Source organism: Loxodonta africana, chromosome 17 (genome assembly GCF_030014295.1).
Source record: "Loxodonta africana isolate mLoxAfr1 chromosome 17, mLoxAfr1.hap2, whole genome shotgun sequence".
NCBI lineage: Eukaryota > Metazoa > Chordata > Mammalia > Proboscidea > Elephantidae > Loxodonta > Loxodonta africana.
In genome coordinates, this window is record NC_087358.1 from 23,277,734 (window position 1) to 23,297,367 (window position 19,634).

Consider the following 19,634-nt stretch of genomic DNA (forward strand, 5'->3'; position numbering starts at 1 on the left):
ACCCTACTGGACAGAGTAGAACTGCCCCACAGAGTTTCCAAGGAGCACGTGGTGGATTTGCACTGCCCACCTCTTGGTTAGCAGATGTAGCTCTTAACCACTATTCCACCAGGGTTTCCAATGACTGAAGTTCAGAGAAATTGTGAGAAGACGTCAAGGACATCATACATGAAGAAAGCAAGAGATCATTAAAAAGACAGGAAAGAAAGAAAAATTCAAAATGGGTGTCAGAGGAAACTCTAAACCTTGCTCCTCAACACAGAGTAATGAAAGCAAATGGAAGAAATAATACATAAAAGAGCTGAATAGAAGATTTCAAAGGGTGGCTCAAGAAAAGAAAGTAAAGTATGATAGTGAAATGTGCAAAGACCTGGAGTTGGAAAACCAAAATGGAAGAACATGCTTGGCATTTCTCAAGCTGAAAGAACTGAAGAAAAAATTTAAGCGAGTTGCAACTTTGAATGGCTCTTTGTGCAAAATATTGAATGACCCAGGAAGCATCAAGAGAAGACAGAGGGAATACGTAGAGTCACTGTACTAAACTGATCAACATCCAACTATTTCAGGAGGTTGAGCAAGAATCAATGGTCCTGAAAGGAAATACAACACACAGTGCACAGGAGATCAGCACAACTGGACTAAACCAAAAGCAAAAAAGTTTCCTGAATACAACCGAATGCTTTGAAGGTCAGAGTAGCAGGGGTGGGAGTCTTGGGACCATGGTTTCAGGGGACATCTAGGTCAATTGGCATAACAAAATGTATTAAGAAAACATTCTGTATCCCACCTTGGTGAGTTGCATCTGGGGTCTTAAATGTTAGCAAGCAGCCATCTAAGATGCATCAAATGGTCTCAACCCACCTAGAGCAAAGGAGAATGAAGAACACCAAAGTCACAAGGTAATTATGAGCCCAAGAGACAGAAAGGGCCACATAAACCAAAGACTACATCAGCCTGAGACCAGAAGAACTAGATGGTGCCTGGCTGCAACCGATGACAGGGAACACAACAGAGAATCCCTGATGGAGCAGAAGAACAGTGGGATGTAGACCTCAAAATCTTGTAAAAAGACCAGACTTAATGGTCTGACTGAGATTAGAAGGATCCCAGAGCTCCTGGTCCCCGAACCTTCTGTTAGCCCAAAACTGGAACCATTCTCAAAGCCAACTCTTCAGACAGGGATTGGTCTGGACTATAGGATAGAAAATGATACTGGTGATGAGTGAGCTTCTTGGCTCAAGTGGACACATAAGACTATGTGTGCAGCTTCTGTCTAGAGGTGAGATGAGAAGGAAGAGGGGGACAGGAACTGGCTGAAGGGACACTGCTGGGAGCCAGGCTGCAAGGGCGGCCCCTCTGCACCCACTGCCCCCAGCATAAACATCAAAGAATCCCTGAAAAGTCAGGAGGAGCCAGGCTGCAAGGGCAGCCTCTCTGCACCCACTGCCCCCAGCATAAACATTGAAGAATTCCTGAAAAGTCAGGAAGAGCCAGGCTGCAAGGGCGGCCCCTCTGCACCCACTGCCCCTAGCATAAACATCGAAGAATTCCTGAAAAGTCAGGAATATCTCTGTCATCTGTGTTATGTTTCTGTTTCATTTTCAGCCTGTGTATAGCAGAATGTATAAGCATAAAATTCCATTATAGATTTAGGGACCTTTGGACGGGGGGCGTCCTACTCATAATCCCCTGGTAAAATCCCGGGTAGGGACAGCCCGTGTATTACTTGGGGATCAACATGAAGTTGTCTTAGGGGAAAAACAAATAGCTCGACTATGGAAAACAAAAACAGGATGGTGGAATCCTGGTATTTACCAAGGCCCTTTTTGTGATTAAACCACCACCCACACATGATCCCATAAAAGTGGAAAAACAAAAGGCAGTGAGTTCTCTCAGCCAGTTTCTCAGCCAATTACAGGTCAACCTTCTCGTCTACCCCGCTCACTGCTGCGCTTGACTGGTCTTTGGGTATAGAGATTGGGCTAATTGTCCTTGGCATAATCGTGGACAATATGACGTAACCCAAAGTGGCTGGACTTCAAAAATTTGGCCACCCTGGACAAAATGGACAAAGCCTATGTGGCAATGGTTTGCAAAAAGATTAATTATTATAAAAACTGTGGAAGGAATTGCAAGATTAAGCATAAAGTGTAAAGCAGTATGAAGTCAATTGTTACTTTGTGTAAAAATATATCAACAAAATATTCTCTTCAATTAAACAAAAACTCATTGTACTTGTGTGTGTATGCGGAACTGTACTATGTGTCACTTGGAAAATTATGTCTCTGGGAAATGATGTTTATGATTATATCTTGTACTGCCCCTTTATTGATCATGCGATGTTATGCTTTTGTAAGCTTATGATATAAAAGACCATGTAAAAAATAAAGAGCAGAGGCTTCTTTTTCTGCAGAATGAAAATATAAGACACACTACCTCTCATTCTTTTTCGCCGAACTCTACCCCTCCTCTGGTGACCCTGTTCATTGCTGAGGCTGGCCCCCGGCAGGACACGGTGAATGGACATGGTAAAGAGGATGAGTGTCCTGTCTCATTGGGGGGAGAGCAACTAGGAGCACATAGCAAGGTGCTTATAAGTTCTTGTATTAAAGACTGACTTGATTTGTATACTTTCAATTAAAGCACAATTAAAAAATAAAAGAACCGATGGCTCTGAAGTAAGATTTCTAATCTGCACTGAAGGTATTGGTGAAAAAGAATGTTCCAGTAATTGGCAGGATACCAGTTGAGATCCTTCAACAAAGGAATGCAACACTGGAAGTGCTCACATGTCTATGCCAAGAAATTTGAAAGACAGCTACCTGGCCAACCAATGCCAAAGATGAGTATTTGTGCCCATCCCAAAGAAAAGTGACCCAATGGAATGTGGATATTATTGAACAATATCATTAATATTACATACAAGCAAACTTTTGTTGCAGATAGTTGAAAAACGACTGCAGCAAGGCAGACAGGGAACTGCCAGACTTATAAGTTGAATTTGACACAGGATATAGAAAGGATATCATTGCTGATATCAAATAGATCTTGGCTGAATGCAGGAATACGAGAAAGATGTTTACTAGTGTTTTATTGGCTGCACAAAGGCATTTGATTGTGTGGATCATAACAAATTATGGATAACTTTGCAAAAAATGAGAATTCCAGCAAATTTCAGAATTCCAGAAAACATGTGCTCATGCAAAGACTGTAAATAGACCAACAGGCAGTCATTCAAACAGAACAAAAGGCTACTGCATGGTTTAAAGTCGGGAAAGGTGTGCATCAGGGTTGTATCCTTCCACCATACTTATTCAATCTGTATGCTGAGCAAATAATCTGAGAAGCCAAACTTTATAAAGAAGATCACTGCATCAGGATTGGAGGAAGACTCATTAACAACCTTCCATGTGCAGATAACACAATCTTGCTTGCTGAAAGTGAAGAGGACTTGAAGCACTTACTGATTAAAACCAAAAACCACTGACTTCAGTATGGATTACACCTCAACATAAAGAACACAAAAATTCTTACAACTGAATCAATAAGCAACATCATAATAAATGAAGAAAAAATTGAAGTTGTCAGGATTTCACTTAACAATCAATGCCCATGGAAGCAACAATCAAGGAATCAAAGGGTGTATGACATTTGGCAAATCTCCTGCAAGACACCTTTTTAAAGTGTTAAAAAGCAAAGATGTCACTTTGAGGACTAAGGTATGCCTGACCCAGGCCATAGTATTTTCAGTCTCCCCACATACACGTGAAAGCTGGACAGTGAATAAGGATGACTAAAGATAAATTGATGGCATTGAATTATGGTATTGGCGAAGAATATTGAATATACCATGGACTGCCAGAAGAACGAACAAATCTGTCTTGGAAGAATTACAGCCAGAATGCTCCTTAGAAACATGAATGGTGAGGCTTCCTCTGGCTTAATTTGGACATGTTATCAGGGGCACTAATCCTTAGAGAAAGACACCATGCTTGGTAAAATAGATGGTCAGTGAAAAAGAGGAAAACCCTCAATGAGATGGATTGACACAGTGGCTGCAACAATGGGCTCAAACATACAATGACTGCGAGGATGGTACAGAATTGGGGGGTGGGAGAGGATTCGTTCTGTATTTATAAGCTCACTGTAGTCTGAACTGACTACAGAGCACCTAACAGCAACAACAACAACAATATAAACTTTATTGGAGGACTTGAAGGGTATGAAAATTTACTATTAAAAATTTCCTGGTGTGTCCCTTCTTTAAAAGAAATCAAAACAAACAAACAACAACAAAAAGCTGGAAACATTAAAAATCAATTATTTTTATTGGATCCTTTGGAGAACTGAGGTCACAGGCGCAGCTGAAACTCTGAGATCTGGAGAGATAGTGGAACAGGCTGCTCACCCATGTCTTGAACAGTACCTGCGCCATTTTTCTTTCCCTTCCCTAGCCTGCATCTGTCTCCAAGTATGATTTTGCTGTTAGCTCCTCTAGAAGTTAAAAGTTAACCAGTGTTTCTCCTAAGATCATGGAAAAACAAGTGATATCAATCTAAGCCTGTCAAACAGGGCGACGCTCACCAGGTTGGTGCCAGTCACTCCCTGGGCTGATGGGACAATAGCAGGAAAAAATCAACATGTTTATTCTCCTTTGTCTCCATATATCGATATATATAATAAAGCTCCTGCTACCCACCTCACCCTGTCTCAGGAACTGGCTGTTGGCAGTAGGTGGCTCTAACTCAAGAATTTGCAGTAACGGTAAGAACACCAAGAGAGATAAAGCAACAGATATCTGCTTACCTGAAACAGAAACCACTAGAGCCATAAACTGATATAAAAACTGAAATGGTTAATTTTAACAAATTTGTGGAGGATGAAAGTGGACTAGCGTGGGTATGAGAAACCCCTAGGGACTGGATAAGAATAGAAGGTCATTCTTCTTGCGCTTTCCCTCCGAGAATCCTACCGGATTCTTACTGTGCAGATCTGAGAAAGGATTCCTCATGGATCTACCTGGGAGAAGAGAGGAGTGATCACTGTGAAACATGCCCAATAACCTTTCCATAACAAAGGCCTACTCTCCACAGGAAAGAACTCTGCCAACATTATCAAAGTTGGGAAAAGGAAATTCCTCCTCATTCCACACCTCTCCAGCCTTCCTGTGTTGCCTAAGGAGGGAAAAGATAAACAAATGAGCAAACAGAAACACAATGAATAAGGAACAGTGTTTCTAGGAAATGCTGAGGCCAAGCACGGAAAAATGGCATAGGATGAAAAAAGCTATCCAAGCGGTAGAGGGAAAGAAACAACTGTGAAGACCCCAAAATACAGGCAAGTAAAGGGCTAAGACTTAATTAGAAAATTGTAGAATACTCCCCATTCTCCACACACTACCACCACACCAAGGCAGCTCCAGAGTAACAACAGTTAATTACAGCTGAAAGCATTGCAAGAAATGGACTTTCTGTCAGTAGCAGTGCAAGGAAAAGTCTCAAAATCAAGAAAGGAGACAAAACAAAGAAATTAAGGAATATGAAGTGTCTGATGCTATAACAAGCGTGGCCGAGGGTGGTCTAAGGTGCTGGATTAAGGCTCCAGTCTCTTCGGGGGTGTGGGTTCGAATACCACCGCTGCCAGCCGAGTCTGATGCTATAGCTAAAACAAAATAAACACATTCCTGGTGGCGTAGTGGTTAAGTGCTACAGCTGCTAACCAAAGGGTTGGCAGTTCGAATCTGCCAGGTGCTCATTGGAAACTCTATGGGGCAGTTCTACTCTGTCCTATAGGGTCTCTATGAGGTGGGTAACTTCTAGGCATATTAACATAAATTCTCACCCTAAAGCATGTTTACCTCAGTTTCTATCTATTACCGAGTGCAACATATCCAACTTTTAACTACAACATTATTAAAAGTCATTACAAAATGAAGTTTTTTCTTTTCTTTTCTTTTTTTTAAAGTAATCACCATAACAAGATTCAGATATGACATACATTTTGGAATTTTTACATAGGAAATTTAAAATAATTTTGAATAATATGGTCAAATTTACATAAAAATTTTCATCAGAATCTGTGCCAAAAAGAAGACAATGGAGTGAAATATTTACAGAGTTCCAAGAGAGAAAAAAAAAAAAAGAAAACAAAATACAACCCAGATCTCTATATTTAGCACAATTATCCTTCAAAAATAAAGAAGAAATTAACTTTCTTAGCAAATAAAAACTGAGGGAAATCATAGGCAGCAGACCTGCCCTGTTTAAAAAAAAAAAAAAAAAAGCTAAACTAATTCTATAGTTAAAAAAAAAAAAAAAGATATAGGTTAGAAACTCAAATCCTTTGTCAGATACAAAGGACTTTATTATTTACAGCAGAGCAAGCACGTGGATTTCAGTACATTTGAATAAATTCTTCTCCATCCTAAACCCGATAGGGGCAATCCAGCTGGGCCTACACAAGTAGTGGGTTGAGATTTAGAGGACAGGAATTGAGGTAAGAAACTCAAACCTTCTATAACGGGCAGTAGGCCTGACTTAACTTTGCACTAGAAGGAAACTTTATCTTTACTTTTATCTCTCAAGGCTTTTCTCGATACAAATGACCTTGAAAGGATAGTCTGTAAAAAAAAAAAAAAAGAAATAGTGTTTCTGCCCACAAAATATGCAGAAGTGTGAGAACGTTTCCTAAGTTCTAAATATCTGGATAGTTTCTTTAAAACATGAGTGTTTCTACATTTTAAGAAGAGTATGTGGAACCAGGGATATCATTGCTGATATAGGATGGATCCTGGCTGAAAGCAGAGAATACCAGAAAGATGTTTACCTGTGTTTTATTCACTATGCAAAGGCATTCAGCTGTGTGAATCACAGCAAATTATGGATAATATTGTAAAAAATGGGAATTCCAGAAAGTTTAATTGTGCTCATGAGGAACCTGTAAATAGATCAAGAGGCATTGTAACAGAACAAAGGGATGCTGTGTGGTTTAAAGTCAGGAAAGGTGTGCATCAGGGTTGCATCCTTTCACCACACTTATTCAATCTGTATGCTGAGCAAATAACCAAAGAAACTGGTCTATATGAAGAACAGGGCATTGGGATTGGAGGAAGACTCATTAACAACCTGCCTTATGCAGATGATATAACTTTGCTTGCTGAAAGTGAAGAAGACTTGAAGTACTTACTGATGAAGATCAAAGACCATAGCCTTCAGTATGGATTACATCTCAACATACAGGAAAAAAAAAAAAAAAAGGCTTCATAACTGGACCAATAAGCAACATCCTGATAAATGGAGAAAAGATGGGAGTTGTCAAGGATTTCATTTTACTTGGATCCACAAAAAACGCCCATGAAAGCAGAAGCCAAGAAAACAATGTATTGCATTGGGCAAATCTGCTGCAAAAGACCTCTTTAAAGTGTTAAAAACAAAGATGTTACCTTGAAGACTAAAATGCTCCTGACCCAAGCCATGGGGTTTTCAGTTACCTCATACGCATAAGAAAGCTGGACAATGAGTAAAAAAGAACAAAGAAAAATTGATGCCTTTGAATTGTGGTGTTGACGAAGAATATTGAATATACCATGGACTGCCAAAAGAACGTATAAATCTGCCTTGAAAGAGGTACAACTAGAGCGCTCCTTAAAAGTAAGCATGGCAAGACTTTGTCTCATACGCTTTGGACATGTTATCAGGAGAAATCAGTCCCTGGAGAAGGACAGCATGCTGGGTAAAGTAGAGGGTCATTGAAAAAAAAGGAAGATCCTCAATGAGATGGATTGACCCAGTGGCTGAAACAATGGGCTCAAGCATAGCAACAATTGTGAGGACAGTGCAGGACTGGGCAGTGTTTCATTCTGTTGTACATAGGGTCACTATGAGTCAGAACTGACTCAATGGCACCTAACAGCAACAACATGTTTTCAGTGCAATGATAAAATCATGATTCTAAGGACACTGTGGAATTTAAGGAAGCCTGGAGTAATACCTGAAACGACAGTTAAAACAATAACACCATTAGGTATAGCAAGAAAGCTAACAAATAAATTAAAATAGATACCTAAAATATATTTAAACGAACCCCCCCACCAAGAAAGAGTTAAAAGCAACAGATAGGGAAAAACAAACAAAGGTAGTGATACAATAAATGTTAGAAATAAGTCAGAGAATATCAAAATGGATATAAAAGCAAGACCCAATCAAATACCACTTTTAAAAAGCATTCTTTAATTATAAAGAAACAGAAAGCTTGCAAATAAATGAATGCAAAAAGATATCCATGTATACAGTAAAGTAAAGAAAGCTAAAGTGGCTACAGTAATATTGGACAAAGTAAACTTCAAGACAGAGTATTACTAGAAATGCAGAGAGTTCTTTCATAATAATAAATGGATCATTTCCTCTAGAATACATGACAACTATAAGCTTGCATTTACGCACGAACAGAGTGTAAACCAACATGAAACAAAATGACAGAATTAAATGATGAACGAAATGACTATAATCATAGTAAATTTTTTAAAAATGTTTTTCTCTGTAATTGATAGCACTAGAATCAAAATCAGTAAATACATACATAATCTGTTATTAGCTGATCTAATTTATATTTCTACTACATTTTTCCAAACTTTTTTTTTTTTTTTATTCCAAACACCATCCCTGGAAACCCTGGTGGCATAGTGGTTAAGCGCTGTGGGTGCTAACCAAGAGGTCAGCAGTTTGAATCCGCTAGGCGCTCCTTGGAAACTCTATGGGGTAACTCTACTCTGTCCTATAGGGTCGCTATGAGTCGGAATCGACTCTACGGCAGTGGGTATTTCAAACACCAGGTAGTCCCTGGGTTGCACAAATAGTTAAATGTTCCACTACTAGACAGAAGGCTGGTGGTTCCAGCCCACTCAGAGGCGCTTCAAAAGTCAAACCAGGATGTCGGCTGCAGAAATGCTGAAGCCTTGAAAACCCTGTCTGGTGTAAGTCAGATTCAACTCGAAGGCAAATGGCAACTCCAAATGCCAGCTGAATAACTTTGTTTTCAAGCAAGTATGGTATTCACATCAATAGTGGCCATATTCAGGGCTGTAAAATAAGTCACAGTAAATTTAAGACAACTGAGATGATGTAAAGTATGTTCTCTGACAGCAGTAGAATTCAAATATGAAATCATTAAAAATATATAGTAAAATCTTAAATATGTGGAATTGAACAACATAATTCAAGATAATCCATAAGTCAAAGAAGATATCAAAAAAGAAAATTAGAAAATAAATAAAATTGAATGATATGCACCTGGTGGATTCTAACTGCCGACCTTTTGGTTAGCAACACAACTTTTAACCATTAGGCCACCAGGGTTTTCATGGAAAATATAGCACATCCTAGTCTGTGAGATACAGGTAAAGCAGTGCCTACAGGGAATTCTGGAGCTCTAAGTATTTACATGGAAACCCTGGTGACGTAGTGGTTAAATGCTACTGCTGCTAACCAGAGGGTCGGCAGTTCGAATCCGCCAGGCGCTCGTTGGAAACTCTATGGAGCAGTTCTACTCTGTCGTATAGGGTTGCTATGAGTCGGAATCGTCTCAGCGGCACTGGGTTTGGTTTGATAACCATCTACATAAAGTCCTGGTGGTGCAGAGGTTGAAAGCTACGGCTGCTAACAAAAAAGGTAGGAGGTTCAAATCCACCAGCCGCTCCTTGGAATCCCTATGGGGCAGTTCTACCTATATGAGAAAAGAAGAGATAAAACAATGATACCAAAAACCTAAATTCTACCTTAAGATGCAAAAAAAAAAAAAGATTAACAAAGTAAGAAGAAGAAAGGAATTAAGAAAAGGAAATAAATACCCTGAAACATCAATTTAACAAAACTAAAAACTGTTCTTTGAGTACTTTAAACGAATTTGTAAACCTCTAGTTAAACATATGAAGACAAAAATAAATAAAAAAAGGAAACAAATCAGTACCAAGTAAAATATTATCACAACAGTTCCTATAAACAATAAAAGTATAACAAGAAAATTAAGAACAATTGTATGCCAGCAAATTTGAAAATATATGTGGAAGGCCTTAATTGTTTAAAGAAGTACAATATACCAAAATTGAAAAAGGAAGTGTAAAATTTGAATAGCCCTATACCTATTATATTTGTTACCAGTAACTTTCCCAGAAGGAAAACACCAGGATATGTCTTCACTGATAACCATGGCCATCGAGTCGATTCCAACGTATTTGGACCATATAGGAGAGAGCAGAACTGCTTCATAGGGTTTCCAAGACTGTAACCTTTACGGAAGCAGACTATCACATCTGCTTTCCATGAAGTAGCTGGTGGTTTTAAACCTCTGATCTTTTGTTTAGCAGCCAAGTGCTTAGCCATTGTTCCATCAGGGCTCCTTTCTTTACTGGTAGCTTCTATCAAATATTCAAGGGATAAATAATATTAATATTATACAAACTATTTTAGAAAATTGAGGAAAAGGTACATTTCCCACGTCATTTTATGAGACTAGAAAAACCCTAATACAAAAACAAACAAAAAAACTCAATGATGTTACAAAAATAAAATGACCTATTAATATCCACATGAATAAGATGCAGAAATTCTTATCAACATAACTAGCAAATCAAATCCAACAATATATAAAAAAAGCATCATAACAAAATAGAGTTTAACCCCATAATGTAAGATTTTTTTTAAAAATATTGAAAATCAATCAATGTAATTAATCATACTAACAGAATAATGGAGAAATGCTATGTGATCATTTCAATACACATAGAAACTATACAATGAATTGAATAAGAATTCATTATCATAATATTCAGCACAATATGAATAAAAGAGAACTTGTTCAATCTGATCGACAGCATCTATGAGTCCCTGGGTGGTACAAATGAATAACGCACTCGACTACTAACCGAGAGGTTGGAGGTTCTAGTCAACCCAGAATCATCTAGGAAGAAAGCCCTGGCAATCTCTTTCTAAAAAGCCAATTGAAAACCCTATGGAGCCAAGTTCTAGTCTAACACACGTGGGGTCACCATAAGCCAGATTCCACTTAATGACAGCTAGAAATCAACTTCATGTTAAAATACGGAATGCTCCACTAGAGATCAAAAATAGGTCAAGGATGCTTTTCTCACCCCTTCTAGTTAACACTTTCCTGGAGGTCCTAGTCACCTTATTAAAAATAAAAAAGAAATAAATGACATAAATATCAGAAAAGGTAATATATGCTGTCTCTATTTACAGACTACATGATTGTTGTGCTGAAGGTTTTAGGAAACTAGAACTAATAAGGAATTTTAACAAGATCCTTTTATACAAAGGAAATATATAAAAAGCATTAGGATTTTCTCAATAGCAATAAATAATGAAATATAAATTGGAAAAAAACAATTTACAATAGCATCAGATGATACCACACACACAGGTAAAAACTTAAAAAGGAGGCTGAATGGCTTTACAATGAAAACCAAAGTACATCACTGAGATAATTGAAGAAGACCTGAGTAAATAATAGCTCATGTTCTGGAATTGAAAGACTTAAAATTGAGAAGATATCAGTTCTCCCAAATTGATATATAGAGTCAATGTAATTCTAATAAAAATCCTAGTGGGCTTTTTCTAGAATTAAACAAGCTATAGATAATATTGAAATTAAAATATAAATGAGGTAGAATAGCCAAAATAATTTTTAATCATCATCATTAGGCAGGAAAAAGAGTACGCATGCTTTTTTTGTCATTTTTTCTATCTGCTCCCATCACCATGGTTATTCTTTGTTCTTTCTGCTAAAAGAATGAAGAACCTCATCTGTTCTAACTAATCATTTCAAAAATCCATCTTATACTTGAACTCATCTAGGAATAAAATATTCAAATATTCACTACTTCCTCACCTTTTGAAAGTTGACATTTTATATATTCGGGCTGCATAAAAAAATTATCTTTTTCCATAATTTTAATCATGAGTACTTATTCTAAGTCTTGAGATATTGTAGAAAAATTAAAGTATTGTTTTATATAGATTTCAATTTATTGTCAAGAGATACTTATTATCTCCATTTTTATTCATTTTTTTCTCCAGGGAATGTAGCCCAATTTTCTTTAATCATATGGCACTATTCTAGTTCTTTCATCATACTTATTGCTTCTCCACAGAACAGAGTACCCTAGTGTGGTTGTTCTTTCATAAACTGGAGATAGCAGAATGGGATAATATATTTTATTACTGATTCCTAAAATGTTTTAGCTCCTTTGTGGCAATCAGTGTTGACTACAGTGTTTATCAAAGTTACAACATACTATGGGCTAGGAAAGTATATCTCCCCTAGTTGTATACATATAGATGCTTTGGTTTGTTTGTTTTTTTTTTCCCAAATCCAATAAATGACATGGGTGACAGAGAGAAAGAGATGGTGTGGAGAGTGATGGAGGGAGAGAGAGATTGAGAGTGAGAGTTTTAATCTAACAAGATTTATTATATGTAAATTATACAAATAAAAATATTTTAGTTGAATGTACCCCCATAGGTCTGTCAGTTTGTTGTACTGTGGGGGCTTGTGTGTGGCTTTGTTGCTGGAAACTATCCCACCACTATTCAAATACCAGCAGGGTCACCCACAGCAGACAGATTTCAGTTGAACTTCCATACTAAGACAGACTAGGAAGAAGGACCCGGCAGCCTACTTCTGAAAAGAATTAGCCAGTGAAAACCTTATGAATAGCAAAGGAACGTTGAGTGTATATCACCTGAATTTAAAGACCATCTCAAGAATAGATTTGACACGTTAAACACTAATGACTGAAGGCCAGACCAGTTGTGGAATGACCTCAAGGACATCATCTATAAAGAAAGCAAGAGGTCATTAAAAAGGCAGGAAAGAAAGAAAAGACCTAAATGGATGTCAGAAGAGACTATGAAATTTATTCCTGGACATGGAGAAGCTAAAGCAAAAGGAAAAAAAAAATGATAAAGTCAGAGAGGTGAACAGAAGATTTTGAAGGGCAGCTCGAAAAGACAAATTATTATTATGACTTGTGCAAAAAGCTGGAGATAGAAAACCAAAAGCGAAGAACACACTCAGCATTTCTTAAGCTAAAAGAACTGAAGAGAAAACTCAAGCCACCAGTTACAATACTGAAGGATTCTACAAGAAAAATATTAAACTATGCTGGCAGCATCAAAAGAAGATGGAAGGAATATATAGAGTCAGTATACCAAAAAGAATTGGTCAAAGTTCAAACATTTCAGGAGGTAGCAGATGATCCGGAATCCAAGGTGCTGAAGGAAGAAGTCCAAGCTGCACTGAAGGCATTGGTGAAAAACGAGGCTCCGAGAATTGATGGAATACCAATTGAGAGGTTTCTTCAAATAGATATAGTGCTGGAAGTGTATACTTATCTACGACAAGAAATTTGGAAGACAGCAACCTAGCCAACCCACTGGAAGAGATCCATATTTATGCCTATTCCCAAGAAAGGCGAACTAACCAAATGTGGAAATTATCAAACAGTGTCATTATTATCACATGCAAGCAAAATTTTGTTGAAGATCATTCAAAACAGCTGCAGCAGTATATTGATAGGGAACTGTCAGAAGTTCAAGCTGGATTTACAAGAAGATATGGAATCAAGGCTGTTATTGCTGATGTCAGATGGAACCTGGCTGAAAGCAGAGAATACCATAAAGATGTTTACCTGTGTTTTATTTTGACTATGCTAAGGCATTCAACTTTGTGGATCATGAAAAATTATGACTAACATTGTGGAGAATGGGAATTCCAGAACACTTAACTGTGCTAATAAGGAACCTGTACATGGTTCAAGAGGTCACCATTCCAACAGAACAAGGTGATACTCTGTGGTTTAAAGTCAGGAAAGGTGTTGTATCCTTTCACCATACCTATTCAATTTGTATGTTGATCAGATAACCTAAGAAACTGGGCTATATGAAGAAGAGCAAGGCATCAGGATTGGAGGAAGACTCATTAACTTCTTGCGTTTTGCAGATGACAGAATCTTGCTGAAAGTGAAGAGGACTTGAAGCACTTACTGATGAAAATCGAAGACCACAACCTTCAGTATGGATACACCTCAACATAAAACAAAATCCTCACAACTGGACCAATAAGCAACATCATGATAAACGGAGAAAAGATTGAAGTTTTCAAGGATTTTATTTTACTTGGATCCACCATCAACACCCATGGAAACAGCAATAAAAAAATCAAAAGACACGTTGCATTGGGCAAATCTGCTGCAAAAGCACTCTTTAAAGTGTTGAAAAACAAAGATGTCACCTTGAGGATTAAGGTGAGCTTAACCCAAGCCATAGTATTTTCAATTGCCCTATATGCGTGCAAAAGCTGGACAATGAATAAGGAAGACCAAAGAAGAATTGATGCCTTTGAATTGTGGTTTTGGTGAAGAACATTGAATATACCATGGACTGCCAAAAGAACAAACAAATCTGTTTTGGGAGAAGTACAATCAGAATGCTCTTTGGAAGCAGCGGTGACAAGACTGTGTCTCACATACTTTGGACATGTTGTCAGGAGGGATCAGTCTCTGGAGAAGGACGTCATGCTTGATAAAGCAAAGGATCAGTGAAAAAGAGGAAGACTCTCAAGGAAATGGATTGACACAGTGACTGCAATAATGAGCTCAAGCATAGCAACAATTGTGAGGATGGCGCGGGACCAGGCAGTGTTTCATTTTGTCGTACATGGGGCCACTATGAGTCAGAATGGACTCGATGTCACCTAACAAATGAAATAGTTGAACATAATAGTTTCAAATTCAGTCCAGCACTCCAAGTTTTCAAAATATTTTAGGATGGTAATTCTGTTAAATAATATATTTGCAAAACACTCATTTACATGTTACGTTTAAAGTAGATAAGCCTTATAGCACAATGTTGACCAAGGAAGAGGAAAATAAAAAATCTTCTGCGCATCACTACAAACCTCCTTTCAAGTTCTGCTTTTTGTAACTATTTGGATAGTGCCATTCAACAAGGTATGTTAGAATTTATATGACTAAACCAAAAAGCCACGAGTCGGCATACTGTGATTTCTTTTTCATCAGCCTTATTTTACATCTTGATTTTTTTTTTTCTTAATGTTGTATCCCCTTGGCAAAATATATGCACCCAAATCAGTTTTTGTGGGTCCCAATCTGGGTCCCTGCATTTATTTTTAAATTCTTAATATATTTTTAAACATGTGTACATATATGTACATATGATTGAAGGAAGCATATATTTAGTACCAATTTGAATTGTTGTCAGCATGTCAGAATGGGTTTTATTATGTGTTATGGCCCAATTTCATTCTCTGGAACTATATATTATTCTATACATGTAGCTAAGAATAAAATGGGAGTCAAATTTAAAACTTTATGATAGAGTTAAAATTAAAAATGTATCCATTCCCAGAGTAAGGGAAGGGAAAACAGCATTTTTAAAATGAAGAAATCTAGAAAACATAATCTTACCCAAGTGATCAAGTTTAATAACTCCAGGAATAAGTCATGTTGATATCATGTACACACGGATATGATGCAACGAGACTGGTGTATTACTTCCGAGTTATTCTTCTCAAAAATCCATAAACCCAATCTTATAATGAGAAAAATATCAAACTCAAATTGAGATGTACACTAGAAAAAAATGAAGAATCCTCTTCAAAAATTTCAAGGGCATGACAGACAAGGAAAAACCGTTACACTGCAGCAGACTGGGGATGACCAAGAGACCTGGTGACTAAATACGACGTGTATTCCTGACTGAATCCTGAAACTGTAAAAGAACATTAGTGGAAAAATCAGCGTCATTTGAATGATGTCTATAGTTTAGTGAATAGTTTTATACCAATGCATTTTTATTGTTGTTGTTTGTTTTTGCTTTTATTTTTAGTTTTGACAAATGTACCATGGTTATGTAAGGTATTAACATTAGGTGAGAGGTGTGTATAAACTGTGCATTATTTTTATAGCTTGTCTATAAACCTGAAATTAAGTCAAAATGAAAATTTAAAAATACATCTATTCCTGATAATCCAATTAACTGAGATGCCTATGCTTACACTGCACACGTTTGTTTTATTGAAACTCATTTTGACACAAGAAATTACTGTTTGTTTTCCAGACTGTGGTTTCAAGCACACTGAAACCGTACAGGACTCTCACTTCTGACGAAGTTACTATATCAGGACTACTGTTATAACTTGAAGAGTCATTGACAGTGTTAGGGCTGATTTCAAAAATTTAATGATTTGTCCAAATGCTCTTGAGCTGGGGTTACAAAGAAGTTTTTAGGCAATGTGAGAATCTGTAAGAATACATAACAAACACATTTCCACAGATCAAGTTATAGATCTACCATCACTGGGACCACTTAACAACGTCAAACGAAATTTAGTCCCAGAGAAGCACAAGGAACTAGGGCTCAACATCAGAGGAAGAAGACTTCCAAAGATGGGAAACTTTCATGTAAAACACATTGTCCTTTTCATAGCAACTTCAAAGTTCTTATCTATCATATGGGAAAAAATGTATTAATAAGCGTGCATGTCCTTGAAGGGTACTTGATCTCTTTCTTCTTTTGTGACTTTGATTGGCTTTGAAGTCAAACAGGAAAGAACATTGGAGAAGGCATGTGTTTCTATGGGGTTTCCAGTGTGCAGAAACTAATCAACAGGGAAATCAATGCAAGTAATAAACATGCAGTTAAGATTTTCCTTACAACATTTTGGTTAAACAAATTTGATAATTTTTATCATAAAGATGACAGTGTTGGGGATGTTTCAAATTAGCAAAGCCAAAGATCCAGACATGGAAAGATTGTTTGAACGATACCAAATATTCCTCAATTGCTTTGTGAATGGGCCAAAATTAAAGATTGCACACTAAACCTAAAACCTGCAATTGTTTCTGTCATATAATCCTATATTATACATACCTTTGGCTGAGTAATTTGGAGGGCTTAATCTTTGCCTTTTTAGGAATTATATAAAAGTGAATAAGGTTCTTATTTTCTTTTTACTATTAAACTCTGCTTTTGGGTCAGACAGATCTGGGTTCAAGCCTAAGCTTAGCCACTTACAGGCTGTGTGTCCATGGATAGGTAAGCTAACTTCTTGATACTTAAAGTCCGATTTAAATTCCAGTGGCGCTGGAATCTCCCAGAGGTTAGAAAGAAATGCAAACTCTTAAAATGCACCCCAGAACCATTGAGAAAGGATCTGCTTTAAAACAAATTACCAGTGTTCTGTAATCACATTTATGTGTGAGAAGCACTAAGCTAATTTTTCTGAACCTCAGTATCCTCATCTGAAACATAAAGACAACTCTGTGAGAAATTTTGGTGAAAATTACCAGATTTTAGGGTTCTAATTAATCAGTTACAACTGATCAGAAATTGACCACAAAAAACAAGTAATATTTAGTACGCAGTATCCACATTTAACTGACACGGACTAGAGAACATTAACTCGGCATTTTTCCCCAGGATTTTCCAATACCTCCTGCACCAATTCCAGTTGCAAACTAAAACTATTCAAAGGGTGTCTGCTGGGCACTATCAAGTGCAGGAGATTAAAAAAAATACAATACTTTAAAGAGTCTAACCGAAACCGAACCTGTTTCCGTCGAGTCGATTCGGACTCATAGAGACCCTATAGGACAGAGTGGAATTGCCCCATAGAGTTTCCAAGAAGCGCCTGGTGGATTTGAACTGCTGACTTTTTGGTTAACCACTATGCCACCAGGGTTTCCTTAAAGAGTTTAAAGACAGCCAAATGTGAGCAGTCTGCTTTAACAAATTAAACACTGACTATAGAAAAACACAGAACTGATGAGCTTTAGGCTGCCCTTATTGCATTATCTTTCTCAGTATAAAACAATATCGTTTTTAGCATAAGTAACACTTAGTGTAAGTTTACTTTGGCATTTTCCTAATCAGTTTACAGGTGCTATTTCATTTGAATTTCACAAAAGCCCAGTGATGTAAACATGGTATACAAAATTTTGAAAACTACATTCTGTGACAGGTTATGAAAGGGGTTAGTTATATAAGCAAATGGCCCTGATGTCACACGTAAGTAGTTTCTTGGAAAATTTCCTTCTGGGTTTAGGTAATAATATTGAACACATTTAATGTGAGAAGTGAGGCATAGATAAACTAACCTGCCCAAGATTATGGAATTTGAAGGGCAGTGGGAGAATTTGAACAGAATCAATTTAAGACAAAACAAACAATCAACAACAACAAAAAAAAGTATCTTATCCCTTAAAAAAAAAAAAAAAAAACTGTCACCATCAAGTCGATTTCCACTCATAGCAACCCTATAAGAAGGAGTAGAACTGCCCCATAGGGTTTCCAAGGAGCACCTGGTGGATTCGAACTGTCAATCTTTTGGTTAGCTGTCATAGCTCTCAACAACTACACCACCAGGGTTACCTTAGTTCTTAGATTATAGCATATGCCATCAGCTAAATCTCTGTCTATTGGGGAAAAGAGCAAATAAGGAAATGCAGAGACTGGCAGGAACGTTCACTGGGTGACTTTAAGGGAAGAGGCTGACACGTAGAAAGTTCTGAAGAGACAGTTTGAGATATTAAAGGGAAAAAAAGAGGATGGTAGTTCTTAGCACAAAATCACACACACATTAAACCACATGTATTCAAAAACTATTATTATTATATTTTTAATCAGAATAGAAAATGCTATCTGGTGATAAGAAACCCTGCAATATTATCTAATTAAAAAAAAAGGAAACCTGCTATATTTTTATCAGGGTTATGTTAAATTATAAATTAACTTAAGTGGTAACGGGATCACTTCTATTTGTTACATTTTCTTATCAAAGAATATGATGTCTTTCCATTTCCTCTACTGTTCTTCAAGAATATTTTAGAGTTCTGTTTATATTTCTTTACATATTGCTGAAGTTGTTTTATGAATCTGTTGTGTTATTGTTACTGCTGTTGTGATAACTTGATTTTTTTATGTATATTAAACCTATTAAATATTGTGTATTTGCTTGAATCTCATTAACTACTGACTCCTCTTGGAATTAGTTTCCATTTATTATTTTAATTAATCAATAATAATTTGATAATAAATAGTATCTGCAAGGGGGAACCAGTTTAGTTATTTCTTTTTATTTTATATACGTTGATTTTTTTTCCTTCTCAGTTGACATAATTATGTATAATGTTAACTACCACATTTTTATACAAATAATGCATGCCTTCTGCATTTGTTTTCTGGCCATGCCCCTCCCCAACTCCCTCCCACCCCCGACTAGGCACCCTCACAAGCGTAGGCCGTGCCAGTCGTCTTCCACATGTTGTATTGAAAAAAAAAAAAAAAAAAGCATACCGTGCTTAGAAAAATACATCACACATCACAGGGGTGGGGGAGGAAGCGACGGCCGGCAAATAAAGAAACAGAAGGTGTGTGTTATTTGCGTAAAAATGTAGTAATGGTACAGATTGTAGGACTATTGTTTTCTTCTGAAGTTTTGTGGATGTTTCTAATGTGTCTCCCTCAAAGCTGACGATGGCTTTTGAGTAGAAATAGATAGACACACCCTATTTTTTAAGGATTTTTGCTTTTTATTGGTGT